The following is a 20,362-nucleotide window of genomic DNA, read 5'->3' as shown; positions in this document are numbered from 1 at the left end:
TCCTTCTCTTTGCTTCATTAGTTCGTGCTCTCTGGCGGTTTGTTTCACCTCCACCACCACTCCTTCCTTCCAGATCGATGTCGTTGCTAAGCAACCATTCCTCTACATCCCATAATCCTCCGCCCCTCGGTCCCGCGTCGCTCACCATCCAAACTGTTGTCCAATGTCGGTAAAATTGTACAGTACACAAAGAGCACGAATCTTCGCAGATACGGTGGCCGTGAAGATATTAAAAAAACGCGTTTTAAAATACCAACTCCATGCGCATTTCAACCCAATAGCTACCAAACCATTAAAACTTGCTGGGTTGAGCAACCAGAAGATTACCTTCACAATGCCTGCGATAGCTCGCCCCCCCCTCAAATGGACTTCACTTTCATCTCATCCCTGAGCTAAGCTGAGATTCAAACACATTGTGGAGAGGATTGGCCAATCACATCACACCATTACCGTCACCACTGAAGCATATGCTCACCTGCACTTCACCACTCGCTCACCTTTTCTTTCGCACACCTCTCTCTAATTAACTATAAACTATGGAGGTTCAAAATGTACTAAAATGAACACAAAACCTCACAACAGCATCCAACACCAGGAGCTTCACAATCAATACCCCTCTCGTTCGCCAACCAGCATGGCTACCGAAGCAAAACCACTCCACATTCAACCGTGTGATTTTAAAACCCTTCCATAAAACTCCCTTCTGTGCATCCCTCCTTCAGTACACTGTTCTCTTGGCACAGCCCAGACGTTATACATGTGAAAACAGCAGACACTTTTTGATGAATTGTAGGTCGTGACGCGTGATCACATGTCGCGTGGCTCACGCACGGGATAGATAAAGCCAAGATTCCGCGCGGTCGGGGGGATTGTCCCTGGGGCATTGACATTTACGGCAGCGGTCCACTTGGTGCTCGTTGAATGGTCTAAATTGAGAGTATACCGGAATCCGTGCTAATTGCTGATTTATTTTGCGGTGATCTACTGCACATGTATACATTGCTACATTTGTACTCCTTGCTGCACCTGTATCCCCTGATGTGCCCGTAGAAGCGGCTTCAATCAAGTGGAATAAAGCCTACACTCTGAAGGTTTTTCCCTCGCTTTCATTTCAATTTATTCCACTTGATCCCTTCGGCTCTCTCAACCAACGATGGACAAGATCTACAAACCGGAGAGGTTCGACGCAGACCCAAACGCGACTGACTCGGAAATGAAATGGGCGCATTGGTTCCGTTCCTTCTCACACTATCTGACCATCATTGAAAAGGAGCCGACAAATTGGCCGCCCTTGTGAATCATGTCTCGCCCAGTGTATTCAGGCTCTTCTCGGAGTTTGACACCTACGATGCAGCGATCGACGTGCTGCAGGCGCTCTACGTGAAGCGCAAGAACGAGGTGTACATACGACATCTTCTCAACACACGCAAGCAAGCAGCCGGGGAGACAATCGATCAGTTCCTGCAAGCTCTGAGGAAGTTGGGAAAAGACTTCAGTTTTCCGGGCCGTAACCGCCGAGGAACACCGAGATGAAGCGACCAGAGAAGCGTTCATCCAAGGGCTCAGGTCAGCCCCCATACGGCAACGCTTACTGGAGAAAGCGCAACCCACTCTTGAAAAGGTAGCTGACCAGGCTCGAGCAATGGATACGAGTAGGGTAAGAATACTGGTTCTGGCTCACTTTTCCCCATGTAAATGAATGGGGGATTTTCAGCCATGAAATTTTTCTTTTTTTTCCCCTAAAAAAATAAATCCCCTTTTTAGCCCAAGGTATATTTATTTGTCTCCCCTTTTAACCTGGAGCCTGGTGTTGGCTTAGTGGTTAGGGTGGCGGCTTGGGATCCCAGGGTCCTGAGTTCAAGCCCCGTTGGCTGCTGAATTAACACCAGGGGGTTGACTCAGCCTGCCATCCTTCCGAGGTCGGCGAAATGAGTGCCAGTGTACTGGTCCCGGTGTATGCCCCGGTTAGAATAGGTGTACCATATCCCTGTGTCTCGTAAGAGGCGACCAGGGTTGGCGTCAGGAAGGGCATCCGGCCATAAAACATTGCCTCAAGAAAAAGCCAAACCCCTGCACAGCAGGGAAAAATGGCTGTAAAAACGGTCATTTTTTTATTTCCCCTTTTAACCTAGGGGCTCTCTATTCAAATAGCCCATACAACAAGATAAAGATTTGTTAAAGGTGATTCTAAAGAAATATCTGAAACGTCAAAGCCTCGGGGCACTCTCTATTCAAATAACCCATACAACAAGATAAAGATTTGTTAAAGGTGATTCTAAAGAAATATCTGAAACGTCTAAGCCCGGGACACTCTTTATCAAATAACCCATACAACAAGATAAAGATTTGTTAAAGGTGATTCTAAAGAAATATCTGAAACGTCTAAGCCTCGGGGCACTCTTTATCAAATAACCAATGCATATTGTTTAGCTCACTCATTGAACCTATAAACATTTGTTCATTCTCAAATTCCTTCAATAGTTTAATTTTCTTTGCACAATAATCCCCATCTAAAATATTGAAAAACAAAACATTTGAATCTTTATATTTTTTAAGATACCCCTTTTGTGCCATTACGAAATGATAAACTTCTCTTAATGATCTCATCTGACCACCTCCTGAGTTGCATATCATTTTGATATTGTAGTAAATTATTTTTCCATTGTTCAATTGATAACCATCAAATTTTTCAGTCCATTCAAACATATTTATTATTTTCTTTACATCCTCTAACTTATTGGTTTTTAAATTGATTCGCATATTTGTTTTATTTACCTTTGTTTTAGATATTTTTTCAATAAGACTTATTTGATATTTTTCACATTCATTATGTTTTCCATTTATATACCAAGACTGAGATTTTCTCCACTCTTTAGTTTGACTAATACTTGGTTCGACCATTTATATATTGTGAAAAACGCGGCGGTAGCCCTTAAAAACCCTAACCCATCTTCCCATCGTTAAAACTTGTGTCCATATGGAACACAATCTATTCTATTCACTCTGTCATACAATATCCATATGGAACACAATCTATTTTATACACTCTATCATACAATATCCATATGGAACACAATCTATTCCATTATCTAAAATAAATCTCTTATCATCAAAGGCTCCTAATGCCTTTTTATTTACTTCTTCACTATATATCTTATGTTTATAACTTCTTATTGTATTCATTTTCCTATATTCTTCTTTCTTATTCATCAAACAATTATAATAATTTCTAAAAGTTATTGATTTCTTTATTACATATTTCTTTATTCCCTTTAACCTTTTATCAATCTGATCACCATACTTATAAGCATATGCCTTTGCTCTCAATCCAATAAACTCACTCATTACTTTTCCACCCAACTCATCCTTAAACTTGCCAATAACCTTTTCATTCTTTTTTGAAAATAACTCACTCTTCTTACTAAAATTACTTGTATCATATACTCCAATGTTTTTCTTCATATCTTTATAAACATCGTCAGTTTTTATATCTAGAATAAAACTATCAGTGTCCATATACAACAATGAAGCATTTTCACCATACTCTTTCTTTAAATCATTATACAAATAATCATACATCAATATCTTTGATAAATCAAGAACTGCTGTTCCAATATAAATTGGTTTATCCATGACAATACTTTCCTTTTTCATATGAATAGCAGAAAAGTTCTCTGAAAAAACCTCTTCTCTCTCAAAACTTGGTTTATTTATCAATCTAGAAGCTTCTTTCCAAGATGTTGCAAATCTAATGTTTTGCCTGTTTCTAACATTCTCCATTGTCTTTCCAAAGACAGCATTATTCATCAATTTATAGAATTCCCCTTCAAATTTTACTTTTGTATTTGTTCTCATATCTGTATTGAATTTAATATACTTTTTCATCCAAGGACTTTGTTTAAATTTTAAAACTCTATGAATTTTAGCTACTCTCAACCCAGCAGATAAATATTGTCTCAAGTTCCTTTGATGCAAAACATATCCCTCTTTATCATAGAATGTTGTTAATAACTTTTCTGTTGATTTGCCTTTAATATTAAAACTTTTATGATAATCACTGAACCATTCTTTCTTTGGGGTTTCTTTCTCACATGCAAAAGGAAGGTCTTTATGCTTATTATGAAGATCACACGGGTACTTCAAATCAACTTCAAAATAATAACCTTCTTCTTTGTCATTCAATTTCTCTTGAGAAGAAATAACAATATTCATCAAAGCCTTTTCATAATCCTTTTCTTCCACCCACTCTAATTTACCATAAGGCAGAGATTGAGACATTGCCCATCCATACAAATTATTAGCATCAAAGTACATCAAATAATTACTATCTTTTTCACTCTCATAATTTGGAAGATATTTATTATTTGCTTTAGCATATCTTTTTGAACATACTTGTGATATTCCACCTCTCTTAGACTTCTCAATCATCAAAAGCATATCTACATCACTGACTAAATCTATATCTTGTTTTGTCATTTTCAACATTGCACTCCAAGCTAAACCAGGAGCTGTGAAATAGTGGGCAGGATCTAATCCATAACAATTTTTATTATGGCAGAGTGATCTAAAAGCTTCAAACACATCAGCTAACAATAAAACATCTGTTTTTAGATACAAATCATGATATTCTCCAAGGTTCTTTATCTTAAATATTTTCCAAATTTCTTCTGCGTGTTTATATTCCTTATCACTTATCTCTTCTTCATAAAGGTTATTATAGAAACTTTCTTTTGAAGGAAGTTGTGTTTCTTTAAATCTCATAAATGAATCCATATAACCATAAGGATAAATTCCCTTACTTGTAAGAATTTTCTCTTTACTTTGAATTTCATTCCTTGTTTCAATTTCCTCTCTAGTTAGAATTCCCTCTTTAATCAGAATTTCATCTATAATCAGAATTTCCTCTTTAGTTAGAATTTCATTCTTTGTTCGAATTTTCTGTATAATTAGAATTTCATCTTCAGTAAGAATTTCTTCATTCATTTCCTCATTAATTAGAATTTCCTCTTTACTTTGAATTCTCTCTTTAATCTGAATTTCCTCTTTAGTTAGAATTTCCTCTTTTGGAAAGAATGAATTAAGATTTGGAAAAGAGCCCGTGGAGCTTAGATTTGATGCGAGGTTGGCTAGTGGCGTTCCCATAAACTTGTAAGAATCAAGAAACCTTATACGAGTTATAGGTTTTGTGAATATCATTTTTGTAAATGAAATATACTTTTGACTTGTGTTTGTTATGGCAGAAATATTCCCTGGTGTTTTTGAAAGTTCATTTATAAATAGATGTGTATCATAGTTGGCGCTGTTGTGAAGAAAGACTGGAATAAAAGAAGGTAATTTATAATTAAGATTACAACAGGAATGAGCGGGACCTCTATATTTACCAGTAAGATGACAATGATCCCTAACTTTAGACTCCTCAATTTCCTCCTCACAAATATGACAGATATTGTTCTTTCTAAATTCTAATTTTTCTTCTATGGTTAATTTCATCGGTTCATTTGTTTCTTTCATTAATTTAGTTAGTCTTATACAATCCTTTTCTAATCGTTTTACAAACTCTTGTGAAGCATTTTTTCCACTATACTGTTCAAGTTTATTATACTTTTCTCCAACAGATGATTTGATATAATAACAGAAACCACAAGGAATATGTTTTTGATATTTATTTGTATATGGTTCTTTTGGATTAGGAGAAGCAGTATTTATCTTTTTAAGGATACATTCAAAATCAGCGTATATCACAAATGGGTGCATGATAGATTTATTATAATCTTCAAAAGAAATCTTTTCACCAGGTTTAGGCATTGTAATTACAGCTGATTTATGATTACTACAATATTTTGAATGTTGTTCTAATCGTTCTTTTGTATGAAATGAATTAAGACATCGCTTACAAGGATATATTTTGTTTGCTGTTCTGAATACCTGAGAAGAGATTAATCTTGATAAATTATTGATGTATGTGTAATGTGAATTCTTTCCAACACTAAAATATAAAAGATCAATGTGTGTTTCTTCATTTTTATAGTTGTTTGAAATTTTTAATATTTGAACTTTGTTTGTATCCGTTAATCCATATACATTAATAGAAAGATTATTCTTTTTCTCAAATTTAGGAATATCTGTTAGTGGCATTGGGAAATTAAAATCTTTAATGTCCAAGGTATTCTCATATTTCATATATTGTTTTACTCTTTCTGAATTACATTTTGGTGGATGTAAGTGAGCAAGAACAGACCAGAGAAAACATTTATTATCATTATTCTTAATATTAACAACTGCCTTCTTTCGCTTTTATTTCTTTTGGTAATTCAATATAAGAAGAAGTTTTAAGAGGGTTTGATTTTTAGAATGTGTATATCTAAAAAGATGATTTTTTAATATTGAATCCACTTCCTACCACTGTATTATCAACATCCTCCTCTTGTCTTGATAGTTCTTCATAAACCCCACTATTCAAAAAATCTTGAAATGATGTTATAAAATGAAGATCTGTCCTCATATAAGGAGTTTGTTCTTCATCTTGTCTTTTCATATTCATTTTCACTCCCATATAAAACTTTAAAGTTTTCATTTCTTTTAATGTCTTTTTAATAAATTTTTCAACATCAGGTTTCACTATTTCAATTGATTCAACTATTGATGATGGACCGGGTTCTCCAAATTGAAAAATCCTTATTTTTATATGCCCTTTAAATGCCCCATCAGTGTTTTCAATATAATAGTCTCCCTTTACTTTAAACTCATTTTTCTTGTGTTTTTGTGATTGAAGATGCCTATTATAACTACTCTTCAAAACATCCTTTGAGCAGGTATCACAATGTTTTCTTTCCAACTCAAGAGGGGATATTTTGTGAAATAGATTAAATGTGTGTTTGTTGGTTCGGAGGTGTTTTCTATAATGTTTATATTCGTGATTACAAACATCGCAGTATGTTGTATTCACCATATTTATATAATAAAACTTTGCTTAAACTAAAATTTTCTTGATGAAAATTTCGTTTATTTTACAGGTGAATCTGTGCTTAAACTAAAATTTTCTTGATGAAAATTTCGTTTAATTACAGGTGAATTCTGTGCTTAAACTAAAATTTTCTTGGTGAAAATTTCGTTTATTTTACAGGTGAATCTGTGCTTAAACTAAAATTTTCTTGATGAAAATTTCGTTTATTTTACAGGTGAATCTGTGCTTAAACTAAAATTTTCTTGATGAAAATTTCGTTTATTTTACAGGTGAATCTGTGCTTAAAACCATTTTATCCTCCAACTTTTTCACTTAATAAATACAATGTTTCAAGACACAAAAGACAAGTTTCAATCAATCTCTTCATTTGTTAAAGATGCTGAGAAATATGTCAAGGATGTAAAATTGAACAAAGATAAATATAACAACTATTGGATAAAAACAATTATGGTGGATATGATGAGTTCTTCAATTTACTTCAGTGGAAGGGCTTTTAGTATACCTGGAAGAACATCAATTAAGGTATCTCTAACAAAAGTTTCTCCTCTCCTTCTGGCAATATATTCAAAACTAGAAAAAGCAATGAAACAAGAAAAGGTATCAAAAAATAAAAACCTTATGGATGAAGCTTTAGAAAGAAAAGATAAGACCATCTGTAATATGCAAGGAGAAATTTGTATTTTTTTCAACAACCCTAAAGATATAAATCCTGATGAAATAAAGGATGTTAATATATCAGGTGAAATGACATTTCGTTCAATTGTAGTTAAGGATCATTTTAAAATTACCTTTAATATAAAAAATGTAGCAGTTGAATCTGTTAATGAAAAAATGTATATCGATATCGATGGTAATGTTTTTTCTACTAATTAAATGAGCCAATATTCAACTGAAGATTTTGAAGATTATGAGAGTGATTATGATACCGAGAGTTTGCATTCAAACGATAGTTATGACACCGAGAGTTTGTGTTCAAATGATAGTTATGAAAGTATAGATGATTCTGAAAGTATCGAAGATGATATCGAAGATGAATTTCAGTTTAAGTAAAGTTTTACTTTATAAATATGAATAGTTTACTCGATTTTGAGCCTCTTGAATTCCATGATTCTCCATATGACAAATTTGAGAATTGTCCTGCGTGTGAAAGACGGGGATTAAACACAGAGTCAAAAGCCTATAAACAATGTATATTCTGTGATTACCTTCTAATTAATGATAATCCAAAATATAAAAAGGAAAATAATTCTTTTAGATTTACACCAAAAATGAATTACTTTACAAGATTGATTGGAGAAATGAATGTAAAGTACGAGGGTGAGAACACACCTTTCCTTACAAGGGAAGAAACTGAACGTATTAGAGAAATGTTCAAAGGATTGTTGTTATATATTATTCATGGATGTGATTTTCAGGGAAATATCAACACAAGATATTGCATAAATAAAATAATGGATTATCTTGAAATTAAACCTGAACTTAGGATAAAATATAGAATTTCGAAAAAAGCCAATAATAAATTAAATAACCTGTTTTCCAAATATATAAATGAATGATTTTTTACCCATTTGGGAAAATAAGATAAAATTTGACAACCATAAAAATCTCCCAAATTCATTAAGATGCCTCATAGTTGGTTCAAGTGGATGTGGAAAAACCTGCTTACTTTTAAAGATGCTCCTCACTCCCAACTTTTTAGATTATGATAATTTAATAATTTTCACAAAGTCGAGTTTTCAACCAGAGTATCAACTACTCTCACAAGGTTTTAATGCTGGTCTTCAAAAAGAAGATATAATCGGTTTATTTAAACTTCAAAAAACCTAAATGATTTTAACATTGAAGATATAATACAACTATTTTGTGATACACAGAGATGTAAAAAGAAATCAAAACCGATAACTTGTATTCTGAGTGATAATACGGATGATATACCGTCTCCCCAAGATTTGGATAAATCCAAAAAGAACCTCGTTATCTTTGATGATTGTGTTAATGAGAGAAACCAAACGGTAATGGACAGCTACTACACAAGAGGGAGACATTCTTCTTGTAATTGTATTTATCTTAGTCAATCGTACTTTCAGCTTCCTCGTCGTTCCATCAGAAACAATGCTAATACTTTTATTTTATTCAAGTTAAATTCAATAGATATAAACAATTTTTGGAGAGACAATTGTTCTACATTATGTAGTAAAAAGGAATTTGGGGATTACATGAAACACACGACTGAAAAATATAAATATATTGTTGTGAAACAAGATGAGATATTAAATGATATTTTTCAATAAATAAATGGATGCGAAAGAAAGAGCAAGAAGATTTAGGGAACATCAAGAGTTGGTTTCAAAAGTTGTAAAACAGCAGGAAGACATAAAGAAGAAACGCAGACAGAAACTAACGGGCGAAGAAGCATTTGAAAGAAAACAAGAGAAATTTTTTAAACCACTTTTAAAAACTTCCCAAGAAAAAATGAAAGATGTTTCCACAGTTCCCACAGTAGAATATACTCCTAAAAAACTTCAAATGTTAAAAGATTTCAGTCAAATGACGGAGGAAGAATTAGTGCATTTAGGAGAATTAGAATATGATGATGAAGGTTTATTTCAACAACTGGAAGAGATTAATCGACCCCCTGATTATATTGTGAATGCTCTTCAAAACAATGAATATTCAGCGGATTCAAAAACCAAAGCAGGACTCATTCCAACAGAACAATCAGCAATATTTCATCTTGTTCAAGAAAAGGTATTGATATTTAATGATGAATTAAGGTTCTTGGGTTCTGCTCAACCCCTGTTAAACTAACTCCGAGATTAATGTTTCTTCTCACAAAAGATGGAAGACAAGGTTCAACTGTGAGGGATGAATCAAAGTATATTGATAAACCATTGGATATGGAAAATAATGATGATAGAGTATATATTGATCTGCTGAACACTCTAAATTATAAGGTTATTCTTTCTGGTAAAAGTAGGAAGAATGAGAAGGAGAAACACATTATTCAGGCTTTAAGTATCCTTGGTTCAGGTGTTAGTTTTCTTCCAAATGACCCATCGCAATTAGTTAATAGACTGTTATTGTTGTTAGGCAGTAAGAAGGCTGGAAATAACAATTGTTTTAATGAAGCATCAGCCATTTTAGACCAGTTGATGAACATGAAAATAATTAATAAATATCAATATAAAGACATTTTATCTCATATTAAATAAGATGAGAAGCACAATCCTTAGTTTCAATTTCACAACAAGCGACCACACATCTTCATTCCCATACCCACTACAACTTGACACAACAAAAGAATATGAGGCATCTTTATTGTCCATGGAAACTTATAATACCTTATTTAATATAACCGAGAAAAATGACAAGTTTAGTTATAATCCAGGAAGTGGATACAAAACGATAACAGTCTCACCCGGAGCATATGAGATTTCTCAAATATCTTCCGAAATTGCTCGTCTTATGAAAGAACAGGGTGATGAACCAAAAATATTGTTATAAACATTCAAAAACATACTTCAAAATCAACGATTAAAGTTAAAAATAACTACAAGGTTGATTTCACAATTGATAATTCATTTAGAGAGTTATTGGGTTTCTCCTCAAAAAAGATTGAAACTAATGGGACGTTTTACAGTGATAATGTCATTCAAATATCCTCAGGAATAAATTCGGTGTTAATTCACTGTGATTTGATTGATGGTGCTTATAATGATGGGAAAAAAACAAATACAATATTTTCATTCAGCGCATACTCAACCCCAATTGGTTATAAATTCAATATGGAACCCAAAAATTTGGTTTATCTACCTGTGTCAGGAAAAACCATACACAGAGTAAATTTTAGGATAACCGACCAAGATAATCGTGTGATTTCTTTTAATGGAGAAGTTATATCCATCAGAATTCACCTACGTGAAGTTTTCCAATAAATAAATACGATGGTTATTTTGAGGAAACACGAGTTGGGAAAATATAAAATAATTACAGGGGATGGGATGTTCCTTTCCCCATACTACAAGGGTGAAGGTATGTATCTTGGTAGAGGATACTATAAACCTAAGAGACAAAGGGGTGTTGGACATCAATTTAGAGGAGATGGGATAATTGATACTCTCATGGGTATTGGTTCAACTATTCTTAAACATAAAGATCTAATTGGTTCAACTGCTTCTGCTGTGGGAAATGTAGCAGGTGCCGTAAAGAGTATAAAAGATGCTCAGAAGGAATCTCATAAATTACAAGCAATAAAAGAAATTAAGAAAGGCAAAACTCAGTTGTCCCCCAAGAACGACAGAAAATAATTCAAATACTTGGATCAGGGTTTCAAAAGTTTTAACATCTTTTTTCCTAAATAAATACAAGTATGGAAGCAATTGATAGTATCTATGATTTGGATGATACTATTATTATCTCAAACTCCACTAAAAAAGAAGATTACTTCAAGGTAAATGCAATAACTGGAACAGACTGGAATACGAATGGTACAAAAAGTTTTGAAATAAATAATCAACAAACCTATTTGAATCTCTCCGAAAGTTTCTTGTTGTGTAAATTTAAATTCACTAAGGCTGGGAATAACACAAACGCTACACTTGTAAATGATTTCTTCTGGAAAATGTTTGATAGTGTGCGTTTGTATATTGGAACACAAGAAGTTGAAGCGGTTGATTATGTCTCTGCTGTATCTGAAATGATAAAATTTACACTCTATACATTCAGTGATAGAATGGGAAAGGGGTCTGTCGAAGGTTTTATTCCTGATATGTCAACGGGAACAAACACAGACCCTGGGTATACTCAAAGGAAAGGAATGTATAATGATGATACAAAAGCAGAAAATAGTTTTACTGTGGCAGTTCCTCTTAAAGGTATATTTGGATTTTGTGATCATGATAAAGTTCTGTATGGCCTTAAAATTAGATTTCAACTACAAAGGAATGATAATGAAAATCGATTGCTTTTTGGTGTTGGTAGTGCTTTTGGTGATCAGAATAAATTTGTAATTGAGGAAATGAGTTGGTATATCAGTGAATATACTCCTAATCTTAAAACAGAAGAGATGTTGAATCGAAGACTTAACTCAAAGAAACCACTCAGTGTATCATACCTCAAAAGAAGATGTCAACACGTTAAACTCAATCAAACAACTTACACGTGGAATTTGGGTGTTCTGGAAGGAAAGCCACGATATCTGTGGATCATTTTTAAAAAGCCAGATGGTGATACTGCGACTGATAAGAATAATGCATTGAGTGATAATGCTAAGGTGAAACAACTTCGCGTTTCTCTAGATGGAACATTTTACCCACGAGATAGATTGGAAATTAATTGGGAAAAAAATGATTTTGCTGAAGCATACAAGTCTTACCAAAAGGTGTGTGAAAGTAATGGAAATAAAGAACCTATTTTGGATATGACAGCATTTAAAAGTTTGTATACAATCTATGCGTTTGACCTGAGCGCTCAAAAGGAAACTATAAAGTCTAATCGAGTGGATACTTCCCTATACATTGAAAGAGGAGAGAGTGAAGAAGTTGATACATATTGTTTGCTTTTGGAAGAAACAGAATTGCAGATTAATACAGATAATGGTGTGATGATTAGTCTCACATAATTTTTTGTTAAATAAATGAGTGGCAAAGTACCAACTGGGGTATATGTTAATCAAATCAATCTTCATAAACTATCATCTTGTGTTCAAAATCAAAAGCCTTGTACGATTAACGTTAATACAATTCAGAGAAAAGGAGCAGTAAGAATTGATGTTTTTCTCACAAGAGAACAGGTTAAAATCTTGAATGACACTGGCTCACTTAAAATTAAAATGACAAAACCAATGTTGAAAAAATATTCAATAAGAGAGACGAGTGGAGGATTTCTCCCATTTCTAATTCCTTTATTTGCTGGTTTAAGTGCGGTTGGAGCATTGACGGGTGGTATTTCAACAGCGGTGAAAACTGCCAACGAAAGGAAGGCTCAACTCCAGGCTCAAAAAGAATTGGAAAGACATAACAAAGAGTTGGAGAAACAAATTAGTGGAAGTGGTGTAATTGTCGATTTTGCTGAAAAACTTGAAGGTCTGCCTGATAAAGCGAGATTGCTAGTTGGAGATATGCTTTCTTCTATAGCACAAGCAGGTGTAAAATTAACGAAAAGAGGTAATGGATTATATCTTTCTAATAAATAAATGAGCATTGATGAGTGGTTGAAAAAATTTGGAAAGAATACAACATCAAATTTACAACTTGTCAAATATTGTAAGAAATTAAAAATTCATAATGTGGTTATTTGTATGAGAGATGAATTAACAAATGTGCCGAAACATACAAAGAATATTATTATGAACTTAGAAGATAATAATGGGAACGGTTCTCATTGGGTTTGTATTTTTAATAGTCAAGACAAATATTATTTTGATAGTTTTGGTCTTCCACCACCTGTTGAAGTCATAAAATTCTTACAGAATGGTGTTTATCAAACATTTCAAGTCCAAGAATTAAATTCCAAGTGTTGTGGCCAATTATGCCTATATGTGTTATTTCAACTCAACAAAAATAAAAAAATTTATGATATTATTTTTAATCTAATATAAATGACTTATGTTGGTAAAGATGGTTCTATCTTTGGTTTATCTCAAGAACTGGATATTGATTTATCAAATTATTACACAAAGGCACAGGCTGAACGACATAAATATAATATAACCAAAAATATTAACATGAAAAATGCTTATAAATTAAAAAATTATCCAAGCCCGACTGACGCGAATGACTTGGTGAGATTAAGCGATTTATCACAATATATATCCTTAAATAAAACGGCTGTGTATTCCAAAGATACAGAAGTGTTGATATTATCTCCAGGTCATACAGAATTCACAGTTCGAATTAAAATATTTTTTTATAAAGAAGGGCGTATCGTTTGTATGAGAATAGAACAATGGGGGTATGATATGAATGATTTAGGGTATAATTGGTCATTTAAAATTAACCTCGAAGACCTGGAACAATTAAATCAGTCTCGTAAGGAAGAATATTATCCACTTGGTATCGAGAATGAGTTTTGTGGGGCCACGATTAGTAAACAACAAATAAAAGAATTTAATAAGGGTAAATATAATAATGGTTTTGCCCTTGTTTATCTCCTGAAAACAGAAAAAACAGGATTATATATAATAAGTAAGGAAATACAAAATGATTTTACTATGGGAAGATGGGGAGGTGTTTCGTGCCATAATATTATTCTAACATATATTTCTAATACATAAATGACAGCAAGAAGGCTTCAAGAAAATTATCATTTCTGTGTCCAAGCATACCTTCAAGAAAAGGGTATTCGGTATTTTAATAAATATGTTCTACAACATAAGAATGAGGTATTTTCAATAAAAGATTGGCATTATGCTGATGTTGATAAACCGACAACTTTAGATTTAATTAGAATGTTAAATAATGAAAAAATTATAAAGTTAAGAAAAGGTAAGGCTCTTTTAGAAATTCAAAAGAAATTTTATTGGTTTCCTGTTGTAAAAAATTATTTTGGATACAGGAATAACAAGAAATCCTGATGAATATATGTATAATATTCTATGGGGTGTAAGCGATTCAAGGATAGTAAGGGATGAGGAAGGAGTTGAAGAAGAGAGGGAAGAGGAGGAAAAGGAGAAGAGGGAGAAGAAAGAGGAGGAAAAAGAGAAGAGAGAGAAGGAGGAGAGGGAGGAAAGAGAGAAGAGAGAGAGGGAGGAGAGAGAGAAGAGAGAGAGGGAGGAGAGGGAGAAGAAAGAGAAGGAGAGGGAGGAGAGGGAGAAGAAAGAGAAGGAGGAAAAAGAGAAGAGAGAGAAGGAGGAGAGGGAGGAAAGAGCGAGACAAAATAAATATCAAAATATGGAAACCAGTGAGATTAAAAGATTAAGGGTATTACAGAAAATAACTCAACCCACCGAGGAGGAAAACAAAGAATTGGTAAGTCTATTTGCAATACTTTCGACAAGACTATTGACATCGACAAGATATGGATTTTAATTCAAGTTTTTCATTTTTTTTTTCTTAAATAAATGGGGGAGAGAGTGAAGGCATTTCTAAGGATTCTTTATGTTTTAAAAATCAAGATTCAAATGTGCATGTTGGAAACTAAAAAGGTTTTTGCACTCTGCAGGAATTTTTCTCATAAATAAATGAGTTATTGTCTCAAATGTAAAAAGAAAACTAATACTAAAAATATTTCATATATTAAAAGTAAAAATAACAGGGTTATACAAAAAGGTATATGTTCGGTGTGTGGTTCAAAAAAAAATCAATTTATCTCCCAACACAAACTAGGAGGAGATATCCAAAAGTTTTTATCAGGAAGTAAATTTACAACTACTGGAATACCAGGGGAATTACATCTTCCAGGGTATTCTTTCTGTGGCCCAGGCACAAACTTGGATAAAAGATTAGATGAGGCAGATAATCCTAAATCCTGGAGTAAGCCTATCAATAGAGTTGATGAAGTGTGCATGAGACACGATATTGATTATGGGAATACCACAACGTTGCAAGAAAAGCATGAAGCCGATAGAGAAATGTTGTATAATTTGTCTCTGATACAAAATCCAACCTTGAGAGAAAAAGTTGATCGGTTCATTGTGAAGAAGATGATCAGTGCTAAATTGAAACTTGGTCTTGGAAATTCAAAAAACTTATAGGCTCTAATGATGCCATTAAGACTGAAGAGCAATTAGCTGATGAATTACATAAACCAATATTCACAAAGTTTCAGAGAAGGAAAGTTTATTCCAAGGAAGTTGATTATATCTGGTCTGCTGATTTGATTGAACTCAATAATGATAAGGGGTACAAGTATGCTTTAACCGTTATTGATTTGAGGAGTAGATATGCGTGGGTTGTACCATTAAAAAACAAAACAGGTAATACTCTTATGTTAGCCTTCCAACAGATATTTAATAAAAGTAAGAGAAAACCTAAAAAATTGTGGACTGATGAGGGTAGGGAGTTTTATAACAAGACATTTATGAATTTTCTAAAAATAACAGTATTACATTATACAGTACCTTTAATGAAGGGAAGGCAGTTGTTGTTGAACGTTTTAATCGTACCTTAAAAGAGAGACTATATAAAAATTCACACAACTCGGTTCACAACAATGGTCATCTTTTATTCAAGATATTGTGGATAAGTACAATGACACGATTCACACGTCAACAAATATGAAGCCATCAGAAACATTTACAAAATTAAAATATGAAAAAGAGATTAATGCCAGAAAACCTAAGTTCAAAGTTGGTGATATCGTAAGAATATATAAGTGGAAATCTCATTTTGAAAAAGGTTATACGAAAAGATGGACCAACGAGCTTTTTAAAATTGTTGATGTAATAGATACGGTTCCTTGGACTTATAAGATATATGATTTGGAAGGGGAAGAGATTTTAGGTTCATTTTATTCACAGGAATTACAAAAGACAAAGATAAATTGAAATTTTTGACTCCGCCCCTTTTTGGCTCCACCCACACAAGCCCCCGCCCACACAAGCCCCGCCCACACAAACCCCACACAAACCCCACCACACACCCCCCCACAAGCTCCAATAAATTGAAATTTTTGACTCCGCCCCTTTTTGACTCCGCCCACACACGCCCCTCCCACCGAAGCCCCGCCCACACAAACCCCACACAAATCCCACACAAGCTCCACACAACCTCCACACAAAACTCCACACAAGCTCCACACACACAAACCCCACACAAGCTCCACCCATATTCATCATATTCACATAATTAGTGATTAGTTAATTAGTTCCCCACACACACAACATGTTTATTTAATTAAAAAATTATCCACCCATCCACACAAGCTCCACTCATCCACCCATCCCCCATCTCTCCACCCATCCATTTATCCACATAAGCCTCATCCACATTCACCCCTCCCACACAAGCTCCACCCACATAAACCCCTGCCCATATAAACCCTGCCCACATAAACCCCTCCCACATAAGCCCTGCCTACACAAGCTCCACACAAAACTCCACACACATAAACCCCTCCCACACAAGCTCCACCCACATAAACCCCCGCCCACACAAGCCCCACCCACACAAGCCCCACCCACACACACACACCCCGCCCACACAAGCCCCTCCCACACACACCCCACCCACACAAGCCCCCACCGAAGCCCCGCCCACACAAGCCCCGCCCACACAAGCCCCACCCCCTCATCCCCCCTGTGCGCCCCCACCTTTGACCCACCACCTCCCTCATCCCACCCCCCACCCTTCCCCACACACACACATGGGGAGGGGAGGGATGGGATGAGGGGGTGATGGGTCATTGGGGGAGCGCACCTACCCCCCTCCCCCTCCCCCCCCAACCCCTCCTTTACATCTCTTTTATTCTTTTCTTGTAATTCAGAATCAAGTAATTGTAAACAAAACAAATATAATTTATTAATATTGAAAATATTAAATATTCATTTGCGAGAATGTACAATCTTTCCCAGCAATCTTCTTCAGATGCCTTGTGATTTCGAAACTCAGACACCATATTCTGTTTTGAAACAAAAAGTGGATAATAATTAGGTTCTATAAAGATAATTACATGGTAATATGAATAAGCCTCGTTGACCACTGAATTAACACACCAGGAGCCTGTCATCCTTTCAAGGTCAATAAAATGAATTCCAGTGTACTGACAAAACCACGTCCAAACTAATGATGCAACCAACATAAGGCGACATTCTAAAGAGAGAGTGATATTAATAATAATTCAGAAATATTTACCTCCAGAAAATCATGTGTTGTACGAGTGATATTAATAATAATTCAGAAATATTTACCTCCAGAAAATCATGTGTTGTACAAGATTGCTTCAACAGCTGATGTTGTGCGATAGTGCTGAAAAAAAAAAAAATAAGTCAAGGGTATAGATGAAGAGACAGACAGACAGGGAAAGCAACACACACCCACACACGCACACACACACACACACACACACACGCACACACACACACATACACACACACATAGACACACACACACGTGCCTCACCATTGGTTTAATTCATTCGAGATCAGAGACCAGTCATTATAAATCATTGGCCTCTTCAATAAGAGCAGAGAGAGGTAGGTAGAAAGACAGACAGAGAGAGAGGCACACACACGTGTCTCACCATTGGTTTAATTCCTTCGAGATGAGAGGACGTGATAAGACTTCATGCCACTCATTGAAAATGTCTTTCAATTCTCTTCTAAAATCATTGATCTCTTCAATAAGAGTATTAATTTCATGAACCACGTCGTGATATGTGAACTCAATTTCTTCCAATGCCCTGTCAGGGAAAAAATATATATATATCAGAATTATCATGATTTAATTAATAATCATTTGCTTCATCGTTCAAAGAGAAAAGCATACACAAACTTACCAACTCTGTAGTGGGCTGTTGGCTTCATCGGAAGAAATATCGTCCATGCCTCAGTTGTAAAAATGAAAATTCCGTCTGGCAGAAACTTTGTCTGGCGAACCGCTTATAAAGCAACGATGAGGAAATTGCTTAATCATTGGGTGTGGGCACAGGAAATGACAAGCTTCTCTTAATGATCTCATCTGGCCACCGCCCGAGTTGCAAATCGTTTTTGGACATAAACCACGCCATAAACGTTTTGATTCAAATGTTTTCAGTTCGTGTTCTGAGATAAAATATAAACACGAGACCTTGTCTCACAGAATAGTTCCTATTTTTTCACAGCATGACAGTCCAAAACCACTTCCTCATTCACACAGCACGGCCGTGTCAAAAAAACACTTCCTCATTTTCACGGCATGAACTGAAAACATTTGAAACAAAACTTTTTTCTGGCATGGTTTATGTACAAAAATGATTTGCAACTCGGGCGGTGGCCAGATGAGATCATTAAGAAAAGTTTATCATTTCGTAATGGCACAAAAGGGGTATCTTAAAAAATATAAAGATTCAAATGTTTTGTTTTTCAATATTTTAGATGGGGATTATTGTGCAAAGAAAATTAAACTATTGAAGGAATTTGAGAATGAACAAATGTTTATAGGTTCAATGAGTGAGCTAAACAATATGCATTGGTTATTTGATAAAGAGTGCCCCGAGGCTTAGACGTTTCAGATATTTCTTTAGAATCACCTTTAACAAATCTTTATCTTGTTGTATGGGCGATTTGAATAGAGAGCCCCTAGGTTAAAAGGGGAAATAAAAAAATGACCGTTTTTACAGCCATTTTTCCCTGTTGTGCAGGGGTTTGGCTTTTTCTTGAGGCAATGTTTTATGGCCGGATGCCCTTCCTGACACCAACCCTGGTCGCCTCTTACGACACACAGGGATATGGTACACCTATTCTAACCGGGGCATACACCGGGACCAGTACACTGGCACTCATTTCGCCGACCTCGGAAGGATGGCAGGCTGAGTCAACCCCCTGGTGTTAATTCAGCAGCCAACGGGATTTGAACTCAGGACCCTGGGATCCCAAGCCGCCACCCTAACAACTAAGCCAACACCAGGCTCCAGGTTAAAAGGGGAGACAAATAAATATACCTTGGGCTAAAAAGGGGATTTATTTTTTCAGGGGAAAAAAAAGAAAAATTTCATGGCTGAAAATCCCCCATTCATTTACATGGGGAAAAGTGAGCCAGAACCAGTATTCTTTCCCTACTCCTGTAACTACAGACCAATCAGCCTTCTCCCAATCATCAGCAAGGTTATGGAATCCATCATCGCCTCAGACATGAAATCCTTCCTCTTCTCCAATGGCTTGATTTCCAATCATCAATTTGGTTTCAGACCAGGTCACTCTACCCTGGATATGCTGCTACTGCTCTCCCATCAATGGATGGATGTCCTCAATGCCAGACAGGAAATCCGAGCCGTATCCCTGGACATATCACGTGCTTTTGACACAGTCTGGCACCCTGCCCTACTCACCAAACTCTCTTCCCATGGTATTCAAGGCCATCTCCACTCATGGCTCGCAGACTTCCTCTCCTGTTGCAGTCAACGTGTGGCCCTAAATGGAGTTCTTTCATCCCCTCTTCCTGTGCAGGCTGGAGTTCCTCAAGGTAGCGTTCTGGGCCCTGTTCTTTTTCTGGTTTTCATCAATGATCTCTCGGACTCTCTGGAAAATCCTCCATTTCTCTTTGCCGACGACTCCACCCTCTGCCATACCATCTGTCATCCCTCAGACCGGCAAGCAGCAGCTTCTTCGCTCACTGCAGATCTGGATAAAATCACAAACTGGTCCAACAAGTGGAACATGTCTTTCAATCCAGACAAATCTCACACTCTCACTATGTCTCTTCGAAAGGACCGTTTACAAAACCCCCCCATCCACTTTCTCAACAATCCTCTGGAAGAAGTCTT

The 20,362-nt window shown here is 35.4% G+C and overlaps 1 long non-coding RNA gene across 1 annotated transcript; it reads right to left on the bottom strand.

Annotated features, from left to right (window-relative positions):
* Window positions 1–17,352: 17,352 nt before the first annotated feature.
* LOC147006945 (uncharacterized) lies at window positions 17,353–19,654 on the bottom strand. Its single transcript, XR_015054511.1, has 3 exons — window positions 18,143–19,654; window positions 17,811–17,868; window positions 17,353–17,521 (listed from the first exon to the last, which is right to left on the bottom strand). It is a non-coding gene; the product is annotated as an uncharacterized LOC147006945 (long non-coding RNA).
* Between the last annotated feature and the right edge of the window lie 708 nt (window positions 19,655–20,362).

Source organism: Eptatretus burgeri, unplaced genomic scaffold (genome assembly GCF_056783735.1).
Source record: "Eptatretus burgeri isolate ZD-2024b unplaced genomic scaffold, Ebu_testis_v1 Ebu_testis_scaffold_1026, whole genome shotgun sequence".
Classification (NCBI taxonomy): Eukaryota; Metazoa; Chordata; class Myxini; order Myxiniformes; family Myxinidae; genus Eptatretus; species Eptatretus burgeri.
Note: the sequence above shows the minus strand (reverse complement) of the source record. Positions and strands in the feature narration are given on the sequence as shown.